This window comes from Neofelis nebulosa, chromosome 8, assembly GCF_028018385.1.
Source record: "Neofelis nebulosa isolate mNeoNeb1 chromosome 8, mNeoNeb1.pri, whole genome shotgun sequence".
Classification (NCBI taxonomy): domain Eukaryota; kingdom Metazoa; phylum Chordata; class Mammalia; order Carnivora; family Felidae; genus Neofelis; species Neofelis nebulosa.
Genome location: NC_080789.1, coordinates 119,830,157 through 119,844,891, shown reverse-complemented (window position 1 = coordinate 119,844,891; position 14,735 = coordinate 119,830,157). Strand labels below are relative to the sequence as shown.

Sequence of the window (14,735 nt, the reverse complement as noted above, 5' to 3'; positions counted from 1 at the left end):
GAGCATGCGTGTGTGCTCACACACACTGAGGGAGTGGCAGAGATGGATCCAGCTGGTCCAGACTGTCCTTTCTTCTGTCATTACTCTACATAATGAAACCGTGTGATTTCTTTCAGCACACGCAGCTGGCACCGCCTGGCCTGCTTTCAATGGATGCCATGCCCAGAAATGATGAAAAGCTTTGGCTCTCACAAATGAGAATGTCCCCCCGAATGAGCTGAATACTCACGATGGAGGTAGGGTAGGAAAGCTGACAAATTGTATTTTTTTTTCTCATTCAGTTAAGCCCTAGTATTTCTCATTGCATGATTCTTTGCCTAATTCAATATTTATATCCTTGAATAGAAGTTCTACAAGAGACTTTCCAGTAGTGTCACCATGATCCTGACCTTTCTTTATGCCCTTACTTGGACAGTGGTGACACCTATATGTATATATGTGTGTAAAAAGTATAGATATATATTTATTTTGACCAAATGGTTTTGGCCTAACACACCCAACACTGAAAGAAATTGGTCATCTTCGGGGTGCCTGGGTGGCTCAGTCAGTTAGGTGTCCAACTCTCGATTTCAGCTCAGGTCATGATCTCACCATTTGTGGGTTCGAGCTCCACATCAGGCTCTGCACTGACAGCTCAGAGCCTGGAGCCTGCTGCAGATTCTGTATCTTTCTCTCTCTCTCTCTCTCTCTCTCTCTCTCCCTCCCCCACTTACCCTCTCCCTCTCTCTCTCTAAAAATAAATAAGCATTAAAAAAAATTTTTTAAGAAGTTACTCATCTTAAAAATAAAAGGAAATGTAGTAACGCAATGCATAATTTTTAAAGAATATTTTAACAGATTTCCACAGTCTAGGCTTCTGGTGTTTCTGGTTATCAACAAAATCATCATTGGGACACCAAAGGACTGGAAAATAATGGTAAGAAATGTCATTACCTGGTAGATTTTTTAAAAGCCTATCAGCAAGTAAGATGTTGCGCTGTATCATTGCTTCTTCCTTCTGATCCCGATACAGGAAGTGAGGTTTCCCTAGGCCCAAGAGGAAGAATTCTGTTTGCTTTCTCCCTAACAACAATCCTTTCCAGGGCTGATGAACAAGGCAAAAAAAAAAAAAAAATGTAAGCCTAGTCATGCTGAGGCACTCCTGCCCACGAGGTTTGAGATGACACCAATTTAGTGTCTTGCAAGGCAAACTTAGCAAGAAGGAAAGGCTTCTAAGTCTTTCAGCAATCTCCTCTTACAGGTGTTGACACGCCCTCACTCACAAGCAGCCACTGTCCTTCACAATATCCTTTGCTGTCCAAGCTCCCCCAGGGTCCTGCCCCCTAGACCTGCCTTGACAATATTACTGCATGCCCATGGCTTTTTTTTCGGTCCCTGCACTGCCCCTACTTCCTTACGTGCCCTCTGACTCCTTCCATTGGGGCCTTTCTACCTGTTTGGATAATCTAATTCCAGAGGACCTGATAAGACTTTTCCAGTACTGTAGCATGTCGATGAGGGCAGGCAGGATGTCTGGAAACCCATAGTATCTACCTAGGAATTCTGTATCTTACTTTGGGTTGACCTGCACAGAGGCACTGCTGTCTATGGAGGCCCCAAAGTTGGATCATATAGAAGTACTCACTCTCTACTCTCCCAACCCTTGTATTTTGGCTTCTTTATAAGCAGCAAGATGATGCTGCCAAACCTTGGGTAAGTTCATGCTGCCCCTTTAGTTATGAAGACTCACTATTTTAGAGTCCATACGCCATGTTTGCTGAGGATGGGGGGTTACAGGCTTAAGATACTATGAACATGCTTTATGACTCCTCTTCTTCATGTTCTATCACAGAACTACCGAATCCACACCCCTCTTTCTGTGAGTGAGCTCTGAAAACGGTTCACGCACACACCCACAAAAGAAAGATAAAATGAAAAGGAGACCATGATGCACACTTTTTAAAAAGTTTTTCTTTAATGTTTATTTATTTTGAGAGAGAGAGAGAGAGAGAGAGTCGGAGAGAGAGGGAGAAAGAGAATCCCAAGCAAGCTCTGTGCTGTAAGCACAAAGCCTGATGTGGAGCTCGAACTCACAAACCGTGAGATCATGACCTGAGCCGAAACCAAGAGTCAGTTTGACTGAAGCCACCCAGGCACCCCATGATGCAAACTTTTCTAACAAATGCTGTAAGTTCTAGTTTTGGTGTTTTCTTTCTTTCTTTCTTTCTTTCTTTCTTTCTTTCTTTCTTCCCTTCTTTTTTTTATTTTTTGGCTATAACAGGATTGCAGTATATAATTTTTAAAGGGAAAAATTGATAGAGGCCAATGAATTTGAATAAAAAGATGGCAAGGGCCTTTTGTTTGCAAAATACAAATAAGAACCCTTTCGAAAACTGTGGCTTAAGTGATGTCAGTTGTCACAAAGCCCCTGGAACTGATGGATTTTATCATGCAGAATGACATTTTAGGCCATTATTGAAATTTATCCTTTCTTATCATGAACATTCTTAGATCATTCCCCAAGGAGTTCTAAAATTTTTCTAAGGAACTTTTGCATCATGCTAAAGTAGCATTTGCTAAACTTAATTGCCTCAGGAAAAAAAATCCACTCTTTTATATCGTTTTGCATAGCAACATCCCAAACACAGCAAACATGATGATGCATGGAAAATAGAAAGAGTCTGGTAGAAATACAGCTATGGAGGGACTGGTCATGGGTTCCCAGAAATCACTTGAGGACTATGTTTCTGCTCTCACACGACAGCTGCCAGGGGCCAGTCTCATCCATAGTTCTTATTTCCTGAAGCTCTTCCTCAGCAGTTCTTACAAACAAAGCTTTATGTTATTCTGAAATCAGGTGAAAAGGAAAAAAAAAATCAATGTTTATTGAAGGGGTAAAAAATCTTTCAGGATGATGTGTACTCCCATAAGGATGGGCTGCATATTTTAGAAGTATAGTAAGTATGCGTTGCTCTGAAACAGTTACCATAGGAACAAAACTTTTTCCCTATTAGATGGAAGAGTAGTCACTGTAGTAAATTTCCACACAAATGTCTGAGCTACGTCAATTGAGCATCAGTTGGGAGTCAAATCCAACAGATTGTGGATTTACTAGACTGACGTTAGAGGGAAAGGATACGAACTGTAATATAAGGAAAAATTTTTGCACATCCAATGATCAAACCAGGTTTGATAAAAAGCCCATCAAAATAGGCACCTCAGTGCCCATCGCTTTTATATTCTGCTCTAATTTCCCAGAAGGACATGGCCCCAACTCTCAGATGGAAGCTGTGCTAACCAATATCAGAGAGGATTCTTACAGCATGGTTCATAAGAATTTATCCTGAAAAAGAGGGCAAATGTAATAGCACCACGTAAGCAGCTTCATAGGGTTCCGTGAGCAATGGGAAGTGTCCAATGGGGTTACAGTTCTGGATGCTTCCAAAATGAGCTGGATTGGAGTGCAGCTCTGAATGCAAAGACATTTTAGGGTTACCTTAACCTTGATCTTTCTATTTCACATAAGACTACATGGAAAAATATGCATCTTAAGTTGAAAAGGGTTCTTTTCCTATAAAACAAAAATTCTGAGTGATAAGAAAGCATTGTGACAGTATGTTAAGGTTTTTTTTCTTAATGGTATGTAAAATGATATATCTATGATGATAGATTTAATGAGATATGGGCATGGGAGAAGGATGAATAAGGAAAATCTGATCTTGAGAATACGCAGTAGAAAAGCAGAAGTTCAGGGGCACCTGGGTGGCCGTTGGTTAGGCATCTGACTCTTGAGTTCAGCTCAGATCATGATAACCTGATCTCATGGTTTGTGGGATCGGGCCCCACATCAGGCTCTGCACTGGGATTCTCTCTCTCCCTCTCTCTCTAACCCTTCCCCATGCAGTCTGGCTCTCTCTAAATAAATAAATAAATAAACATTTAAAAAAAGCAGAAGTTCAATATGTGAGGTGGGGGTGGAGTGAAAGATCATACAACATAAAACCCCCAGAAAAATACTAGTTAGAAAATATAATAATTTTAGATTTAGTTTTCTCTTAAACATTTGAATAAACTATCTAGCACACATGAATTCTGATGTGAGCTGTGAAAGAATCTAACAAATTAAAAGTTTTAAAATCTAACATTTTTCAGAAAATTGATCTCAATGTGTGTATTAAAATGATTGTAATAATAAAGTATCAATCTAAAGACTCATTATAACTGAATTGAATTTACATGACATTTAAAGTCTAAAAATAATCCTCAAATACCAGATGATGAATCAATGTCAGGTTATTACTTAAAATACACTTAAACTTATGAGATAATACTAGAAACATAAGAGTAAATGCTGATAGAATAATGCGTCTTTTACAAAGAGCATATTCTGCTTAAAGCCCTTGGCTTACATTTTACTTTTTTAGAATTCTCCATTTTATTTAAAGTTTTAAAAGCATAAGGGTCAGTTTCCATCAATTTCCTGGCTCATACTAAAGTAATTAGAAATTTTGAACACTTAGAATCTTGGCACATTCTTTATTTTACTTTTTATTTTATAAAATATACTTAGAAGAAACGGAGTCTTTTAGGCTTTACTACCGTATTTTAATTCTCCAAAGGGTGTGTCAAAGTGATAAAAAAAAAAAAAAAACTTTAGATGCGTTACAAAAGAACTACAGCAGTTTAATGCTATAGTAAGATGGTGATCCAAATTCTAAGATAATGTTATAATTTCAGGCTTAACTCACCCATCTCACTTGTTTATACTACCCATACCCTAGAAGGCCCTCAGGTTAGTGCTGGACACCGTCTTACTACGTGGGTGGCACTTGCCTGTCATCTCTATAACTCTGAAGAAAAGCCAGGGAATTTGTTTTAAAGTATTTGTCCAGATGAAGCCACATGTGGCCTCCAGGGTGCTCTGGGCCTGACGCCTAAGCCTGCTGGCTATGCAGAGCCACAGAGCTCATCCAGAAGAAAATTTGATGTCTCCTCAAAGCCAGGAAAGATAAAAGAAACCTGCATTAGTCCAAACCAGCACAGTTCATGTGTGGGAATTGCACAAGATTAGGGTTTGTCCTCTGTATTGGCCTCACAAAAGCCAGGGAATAGAAAGGAGACAGCTGCTAAGTGCCTCTGTTTTGTTGGTTTCCTTGCTTATGAGAAGCTTTGGACAGTTACCTTTGCCTTGATTAACTCTATTGGTGAACAGGGGTCCTTGAGCATGTGATAGCAAACTCTGGTGCTTATGGGCACTTAGGTGATACAGCCACATCATTGGAACAGAATTCTATGAAAGATAAGACTTGACAGGCTTTCTGTACCTTACAAAGGTCTGATTCCTCTTAATAGTGATTGAACTTTATGATATACAGATGATAGGCAAGATTCTTGGGCAGACTGGAAAGCTGTTGACCTGGTTATTCCATGGCTAAAGTATTTGGTAAAATTGTCACTTGATCTGTCATAGAGAAGAAATCATCTGCTTATCTACCCCCTCGAAGGGAACTGTTTGGATAAACTGAGAATATTACAGTGGGTTGACTGCTCTTTGTTGCTTTTAGCAAGATATAATGGGAGAAAAGAGCTCCGGCAAGGGCCATGCAGTTTGCACAGAGAGATGGAAGTGAACAGAGTTGTGTTAAGGAGAGATTCTTCGAATGCAGCTTGCAATTTAAAATCCAAATGTGTAGCCTTCTAGTGTTTAAAAAAAAATCCAGTAAAGAAAGAGAAAAACACAAAACAAAGGGGGCAGTAGACCCATCACAGCCTCTACCACTGGGAAGATGAAAGATCTCAGATGTTTGCAGCGAATACAGATTAGAAAATTCAACCCTTATCCATGGGCCCTCTTCCATCCAGAATGTACATATAGGCATAGTAAAGGTCAGTAGAACCATAGCTTTCCTGATGGAATCCACAATGTTGTTGGTGTGTGGGCTGATAAAGAATGACAAGACAACAAAAAAGTTATTCCTGGAGCACCTGGGTGGCTCAGTCCATTAAGCATCGACTCTTGATCTCGGCTCAGGTGATTTAATGCTTACTGAGTTCAAGCCCCAGGTCGGGCTCTGTGCTGATAGCATGGAGCCTGCTTGGGATTCACTGTGCCCGCCCCCCTCCTTCTCTAAAATGAATAAATAAACATTAAACAAACAAACAAACAAACAAACAAAAAGGAACCTAAAGAGTGGGAAGGGCCTAGGGTGGTGTGCCCCTCGAAGGGGAAGGAGGCTCCAGGAGGCCCAGGCTCCCGCAGAGCCAAGACCAGCATCACAGGAAGTGGGGTGTCTCCGCCCCCTTAATGTCTCAAGCCAGAAGCAAGGGTAGCTGGGGCGCCAGTGGGCAGAGAAAGCGACTGTAAGGAGAGCGCGTCTCCACGGAGGAAGAAAAACAATTGTTTTATGGATACCTCAGCTCTGTTAAGTGTTTAACCGGTTGCTTTAGGAGATACATCCAGCCCCCAAACTTGACTGCTTCATGTAATTTGTCCATTTCATCGCGGTCTAGTTCTAGGGAAAAGCACTTGGATTTCGCTCCTTCATTTCCAACATGGAAGAAACTTACATCGATTCCCTGGACCCTGAAAAGCTATTACAATGTCCCTATGACAAAAACCACCAGATCAGGGCCTGCAGGTTTCCTTATCATCTTATCAAGTGCAGAAAGAAATAACCTGATGTTGCAAACAAATTGGCCACTTCTCCCTTCAATGCTTGTTGCTCAGGCCGAAACTGGCCACCATATCTCAAACTGTGATGATAAAAGTTGTATTGAACAGGAGGATGTTGTCAACCAAACCAGAAACCTTGGACAAGAGACTCTGGCTGAGAACACATGGCAGTGCCCTCCTTACCATGAGGAGTAGGATAACAATCTGGGGGAACAGACCAGCACCCCATTTTTCGTGGGCACAGCCAACTATTGTGGCAACAACAACCCTGCAAGCAACATAGTTAGGGAGTGTAACAGTAACCTGGTTTCAGGCATGCATGTTCCCAAATCTCTGCCATATGTTCTGCCATGTAAAATCAACGGAAAAGCACAATAACTGATATCTATCTCATCAAATGCCAGGCCCTAGAAGGCTCTTGCTTCCTACTGTTACCAGTGGGTTCTTCATTTTGTTTTCCCCTCCTAATCTCATTGTAGAAAGATTAACTGTCTGTGACTTTCAAAAACAAAAACAAAAACAAAAACCCCTCTTGGCAAGAGTCTTCTGATCCCCACAAACTAACAGAAGAAAAGTGCATATCTGTCAAATTGTCATAATTCTCCTATAGATACATATATGATTGTTTTTATATTATAGATGCATATCTGCATAGAATATTATTTGGAAACTTACACAAGACACTGGTCACAATGGTTTCTTCTGGGGGATTCAGTGGGGGATTCAGTGACTGTGAGAAATAGGTATGTGGGAGACTTACTTTCCCCAACTTCCATTTGGGTAAATCATTGGTCCTTGTATATACATCACTTATTCACACACACACACACACACACACACACACACACACACACACAGCAAAGTAGAATATAGTTCGTAATAAAATTACAAGTGCACATACCTTTTGACCTCCTTATTTCTCTCCTGGGAATGATTCCCTGCAAATATAGCCAAATGTGTGAAATGATATATGTTCAAAGTCATTCACTGCAGCGCTGCTTTTAATAGCAAATATTGAAAACAACTTAAGTGAAATATTAAATGTCTGTCAATAGAGCCCTGATAAAACAAATTATACAGACCCATACAATTTAATACCACACATCCACAAAAAAGAAATGAAGAACATTACGTATTGATAAAAAATGAGCTCTACAATATTACTAACTGAAGAGGGTAAGTATTTCATCCTCTCCTTTGAGGTAACAAAATGAAAGGAATATATATATATATATATATATATATATATATATATATATAGTGTATATATGTGTGTATATATATATACACACACATATATACACATATATACACATATGTCTATATGTATGTACAGTTATGTCTTATGTATACATATACATACATATATTCACTTCTCTTTATAAAATATTTCTGAAAGGTACATAAAAATTGATAACATTGGCTGTTTCAGGAAAAGAGAATTTGGTGGCAGAGGTTCATGGGTGGGATAGATAGTTTTTACTCCAAAAGAATTCCATAGAGGGGCGCCTGGGTGTGTCAGTCAGTTGGGTGTCCGACTTTGGCTCAGGTCATGAGCTCATGGTTCGTGAGTTCAAACCCCACATCGGGCTCTGTGCTGACACCTCAGAGCCTGGATCCTGCTTCAGATTCTGTGTCTCTTTCTCTCTCTGCCCCTCACCCACTCACACTCTTTCTCTGTCTTTCAAAAATAAATAAACATTGGAAAAATAAAAAAAAAAAGAATTCCATAGATAGTAACATTTCCATATCAATAACAACATTTAGGTAAGTGTATATGCTTGCTTCATAGACTACATTTGAGTGCCTAAATTTAAGGCATTTAAAAAGTCTATGTGTGTGTGTGTGTTTGCATATGTGTGGATATATATTATATATATATATATGAAATATATGTATCATATATATATCACCCATCCATCCTCATTTCTTTATATAGGCAGCATCCTGTGGAATAATAAGTCTGATTCTAAAGGCCATATCTGCATATGCAACTTAAAAAAATTAATATGCTCATGGCTTTTTTACACCAATCTTGTTAAAAGTATGCTCAGTTTCTAGGGATAATTAGCATTAACTTAGTCTGTTGCTAATTTCAGTTATTTCTCACCAAGTACATTATGAAGAAAAAATGCTGCCACCTTTGATGTCACTCACCAATGAATGAATCAATCAATCTTTTATCATGAAGACAAAATTCCTCTTTTTAAAATTTTTTTGCCACATTGTTCTAAGAGCACAGAGTCGGTGATACAGTCAAAGAGAATGTTCTTTTCTAATGGGAACCACTCTTTCTAGTTAATAGGACATACTCCATTTCTTTTAAAAATTTTCTCCTTCTGTCCCTGTTCCCCTCCCTCCTTCTTTTTGTTCTCCCCTCCTTTCCTTCTTTCTTGCTGCACTAGTGTCCTAGAGAGACCATCTATTTAAAATCCTTAGAGGAATGAACACCCTGTGGTTGAAAACCTCAAATGACTATTATTAAGAAAGCTTATATCTAAAAAGACCAAAAACCTAGTGAGAGTTTTGCTTCACTTAACACTCTTTCCAGTATGGCAAATGGCAGATTGGGCTGATAAGTGTTGTTGCAAATCATTGGCTCTGGGTCTGCTAGTGCTTTTTTGTGTCCTGACAAATTTAGAGACCAAACTTCTGCTCAAGCTAAATTGAAAACGGTCATTTACTTTTTTTTTTATCGTCATGTATTTTTAGAATGACAGACCATTAGAACCAGAGGGAGGGTTGAACAAAATCCACTTCAGTTTCATTGCTTTACAGATGAGAAGACTAAGGTTGAGGGACACTAAGTGATTTCCCAAAGATTGCATAACTTACTGTCAGAGCCAAACTTGCTGATTTTTTTTTCACCATAACACATCTCAGTCAGGAAGAAACAAACCCTCCAGAAAAATTATCTTGCCCTTTTTTTGTCCCTTCTATGCTTGTCTTCTGCTTGGAATCACCAGTGTTTATGAACAAATCATATTCTATGGGTTCCTAGGAATGTGGAAATTAGAGAAGTTAGATTGCCCTCTTAAGAGTTGATTATGATATTAACTAACATTGGCCTTCTTACCTACTGAAAAATTTCCTTGAGCTGTTGGAAAGTATCCTTTGCTTTGGTGGTCAAACTATTAATGTGGGCTGTATTAATAGACACGTAAGTCACCTGCTAATGTTGTGACATTGGCCAATGACATTAACATATCTAGAGAGATAAAAGGATTTCAGCATAAGAGCTTGAACTGCAAATATTAAAGAGGAAGAGAGGAGCCAATGTAGGAGTTGACCAGTATCCTGCTCAGAGCAGGGGAGAGGGAAGCCTCTCAGCTGGGATGTTGAGAATTTCATTCCCATTGTCAAGGCTCTCCCTTACTAAAAGGGTGCTCCTTTTTTGAATTTTCTTGGCTTCCTGGTTTTCTTCTAACCTCACAGGCCACTCATTCTGTCATCTACTTGCTCCTTCCTTCTCTCCCATCTGACTTCTACATGGTAGAGTCATTGACATGTATTTGTCTTCTCACTCAATACTTTGTCCCAGGGTGATTTCATTCATGCTGATGAATCCCCAGATTTATAGTTCTGTCCCAGATCTCTTTTCTGACTCAAATTATCTATCATCTATCTATCTATCTATCTATCTATCTATCTATCTATCTCATCTATCTCCAACTAGATGTCACAGGATTGTCACAAATACATGTGTAAAATTCTGTCTATCATCACCATTGTCATCATTTATCTCCAACTAGAAATCACAAGATTGTCATAAATACAAGAGGTCTAAAATTGTATTCATGATCTCTTTACCTATCCTCCCCAATCCGGTTCACCTTTGCATTTCCCCAATTCAGAAAATGGCACCTCCACTGACTGGCTGCTAAAACCATAAATTTGGTGGTCGTCCTTGAAATCTCCCTCTTCCTCCTCTTTCAACCCATCACAAAGTTCTATTTTTATTTGTTATATATTTCTTTGAAGCCAACAGCTACGCTTTGTCTTCACTACCACAGCACTGATTTTATACCACAATTTTCTTTACCTCCAGGATTAGGATAATCTCCTAGTCTCCCTCATTCATTCATTCATTCATTCATTCATTCTACTTTAATCCATGTAGCAAGTGATCATTTAAAAATGGACTGGATCATGCCACTTCCCTGCTTAGAACACACTAATGCCCATCACTTCCCTCTTCATCTTCAGCTTGAATCTTTCTCCCTTCTCTGTACACTCCAGCTCCAATGGCTGCCTTCCTCCTAAGGGTTGAGGGTTTCCTGCCCCAGATTCTTTACACATTTTATTCTCTCTGCTTGGAATTCTTTTCCTCCCACAACCTTTCTCTTCCCCACCTCTCCCAACTTCTATTAATTCTTCAGACTATTTTTAAGTGTCATAGAGACAGAAAGTAGAATGGCAGTTGTCAGGGGGTGGGGGGAAGGGACTGAATGGGGAGTTCTTCTTTAATGGCTATAGAGTTTGTTTCATAAGATGACAATATTAATGGAGAAGGATGCTGGTGATGGTTGTACAACATATTGAAGGTACTTAATACAACTGAACTGTATGCTTCAAAATGGTTAAGATGATGAATTTTGTTATGTGTTTGATTACAGTAAAAAAAATGATTTTCAGATGACAACTCAGACTCATGTACCTTTTCATTCATGTGTATCAGTCTCTGAGGTCCTGAGAACAGTGAACCTGTGGGCCCTCAGACTTGGGGTCAGGCCCTGGGTCACATTAATTCACTAATAAATATAACCCATGAGGCTTTGTTAGACATAGCCTTGCAAACCTTTTTCCTTAGTGATGCTTGGCAGCCTTATGATTTAAGCTTATCTTTTTGAGGGGGAATATCTGTGCTGAGTAATTCAGGAAGTATTGCCAAATTTTTGCCAGTTATTAAAGATAGCAGTTTCCAAATACAGTTATCATCTGCATGAGCCACTAAAGAGATTAGCCAGACTAGGCTAATTTCAGGACTTCTAAAATGTTCAGTTAGGTCCTTCCCAGCAACTGGATTTTATAAGCTTGGGAAGTGCTATTGACAGTATACTAATGGACCCAGAACCAATTGGACAGAAGTACTACAGAATTGAAGGATTCTTAATAATAAATCTTAGCAATAAATGTATTATCCTTCTACATGCCAGGGACTATGTTTTTATACACGTATTGTTTCATTCTGTTCTCATCACAACTCCGCAAAGCATGGCTATGGGTTATCGACCCCATCGTACAGATTAGGAAAACGTATCTTTTTCTTTAAGTTTATTTATTTATTTTGAGAGAGAAGGGGAGATGGGAAGAGAGAGGAGGAGAGAGAGAATCCCATGCAGGCTCCACATTGTCAGTGCAAAGGCCAGCACAGGGCCCCATCTCATGAACTGTGAGATCATGACCTGAGCTGAGATCAAGAGTTGGGTGCTCAACTCTCTGAGCCACCCAGGTGCCCCAGGAAAACATAGCTTAAAAAGATTTTAGCACAGTTAGTAAGCGTTGAGCTGGGATGTGAACCTGAATCCACCCAACTCCAATGCTTAAGTTCATAAGCACTACATGAAATTGCCTTCCCCTGACTTGATCATGCAGCAAGCTGCTGTTGTATTAACTGCTTTGTTTAGTAATCCCTATCTTCTAAGTCTGATTTGTGTCATGATAATTAACAATACCAAAGGGTCATTAATATATATGCTTGGGCATCATGAATTTATTCAACAAAGACTTTTCTGAGCACCTTCTATCTACCAGTTATTATGTAGATTCTAAGGAATGCAGATGATGAGATACAGTCCCTTCTCCCCCAGAAGCTTGCCGTTTCGTGGGAAGCAGCAGATAACCACATATGCACAATACGATATGAGCAATGCTAGAATAGGAGGACAGAGTCTGAGGCATCAAAAAGGGATGTCACAGAAATGTAATGTGATCCAACTCTTGAACAGCAGAGATCTTCCAGGCAGATAGGCAGGAGGAGAAACAAAAGGGTAGAGAAAAACACGGTGCAAAATTTTGGGAGGCTTCTATACTTCAATATTAAAGGAACGCCTGTCACAGTGGGGTGGGGGTAGCATTTCAAGGAGCCAATTGGAAGAAATCACAGGCAAGGGGCCAGACCATATCAGATGTTTATTCTATTCAGAGCTCTTTTGAATAGGAATAGAAACCAAGTCAAACTAGCTGCAGGCATGAAGTTTGACCTTTTAGGCTCCAGTGCCTTCTCCCAAATGCCTGTGGTCTTGTGTCTCTTAATTCACGTTCTCAAGAAAGAGAATCTGATCAGTCACTGACCAAACGCCTGAGTCAGGTGTCTGTCCCTCCCCTGCCTGGTAGGATGACCCAGGTGTGTGTGTGTGTGTGTGTGTGTGTGTGTGTTTGGATGTGGATATGGGAAGCTTGCACTGGAGCTTTTCAAGTTTGGGATCCCATGGTAGGGTGGTTTAGGATAATGTCTCAGGAACAACGGATAGGAAGTTTTCCCTAGGAAGCCTGTGAGCGAGAAAGGCAATAAAGTCAATCTACCACAACATTGTGGGCCTGGGGAAAAGTCTGTATTCTTTAGTAGAAATTTACAGAAATCGAGAGAAAAATCATCCATTAGAACCACAGGGATATCACTTAAGGCAACTCTCATTCATGGCCCCAAAACATAACCATGATAAGGCTGAAATAATTCGGGTTTTTTTTGCATTGCTACTGACTTTGAATTATTTAAAATTTAGTATGTATAGGAATCATCTCACAAATAAAATTCTACATCTTATCCTTAAGTGTCACGGAGAAGGATGGCTGTACTGAGCAGAGCCACTAGACGAAAGGAGACTTGAGTCCCTAACTGACTGCATGAAAACAGAGGACATACCCTCCTCATTAACATAGGACAATAATGTAAATGAGAAATTTTTATCAGGCAAATAAGATTTGGAGGTAGTTGGTGCAATTAGTGTGACTGACTTAGAAAATGCAAACAGAAATGGTGTGTATCTTTTCTAGGCTTCGTCTGTCCATGAGTCTCCCAACTCTGGATAGAACAGAGCCTACCCACTCCCTAGGTCCGGGTTCTTGAGCAACTGTGTGCAAAAGAGTTTCTGCTCATTTATTCACAGCACAGTACTGTTATGTGAGCAAGAAATGAGTTTCTATTATGTTATTATTATACATTTGGGGGTTCATTGTTATAGCTATTAGCTTACCCTAAGAGGCAACCACCCATTCTGGATAATTGCTATCTTTAATTTTAGATCTGCCTGAAGGTGATAAAGAAATAAAGAAATGATGTTCATAAAAAGATATGAAAAAAGTCTAAAGTGAGTTTTCAAAAACATTTGTGTATAACCATTTTATTTAAAGTAAGCTTTTGTACCATGCTCTCAAATTCTGTTTGGGAAAAGTCTCAAAAGGTTGCCATATTTTTTTCTATTTTCCATAAGATTACAATCAGTGTTAGTAGCAGATGTTGTTATTCTCTGATATTTTCTATTTCATATGTATTACTGAATTTCTCTAAAGTTTCATTAAAAAAATCTTTTCCTTTTAGACTTTCCTTATAGCCATAGAGTTGAAGACAGCTCTACTCACATAAATTTATTGCTTAATAAATTAATCTTACAAATAGAAACATTAGAATTCAAAAAAATAGATACATAGGACCAAAAAGAAAAAGCAACATCCCATTTCAGTGCAACACATATAATGAATTATGGAGTAAAGCACTTACAGTGAATAGCAAAGTTTTTAAAAGTTGGTATGCTTGGAAGACAGTTATTCTCTTTGATTATCCTCAGTGATGCATTTTGTAAATTGTGTTCTTGATTTTATGCTGCCTTCTTCATTTATCTTCCTTGAAATATAAGCCCTTCGGCATATATAGCATTATAGACATTGAAAATATTTGCAGTTGGGAATGGTTGGAAATGACATAGGCTATCCGAGAATATACACTGCTAAACGTGGGAGGTTCTGAAAAAATATGCCAAGCAAGAAAGCATATGCCACTATTTCCAATTCAAAATACTTAAGTTTTTAATGTTGTTGTTCTTTGTATCGTGCAGTGTAGAAAAAATCGGAAGTTCCTAGTGCT

At 39.1% G+C, this 14,735-nt stretch overlaps 1 pseudogene; it reads left to right on the top strand.

The window, feature by feature from the left end:
* The first annotated feature begins 6,429 nt into the window (after positions 1-6,429).
* LOC131484081 (gametocyte-specific factor 1-like) lies at positions 6,430-7,030 on the top strand (annotated as a pseudogene).
* Positions 7,031-14,735: the final 7,705 nt, after the last annotated feature.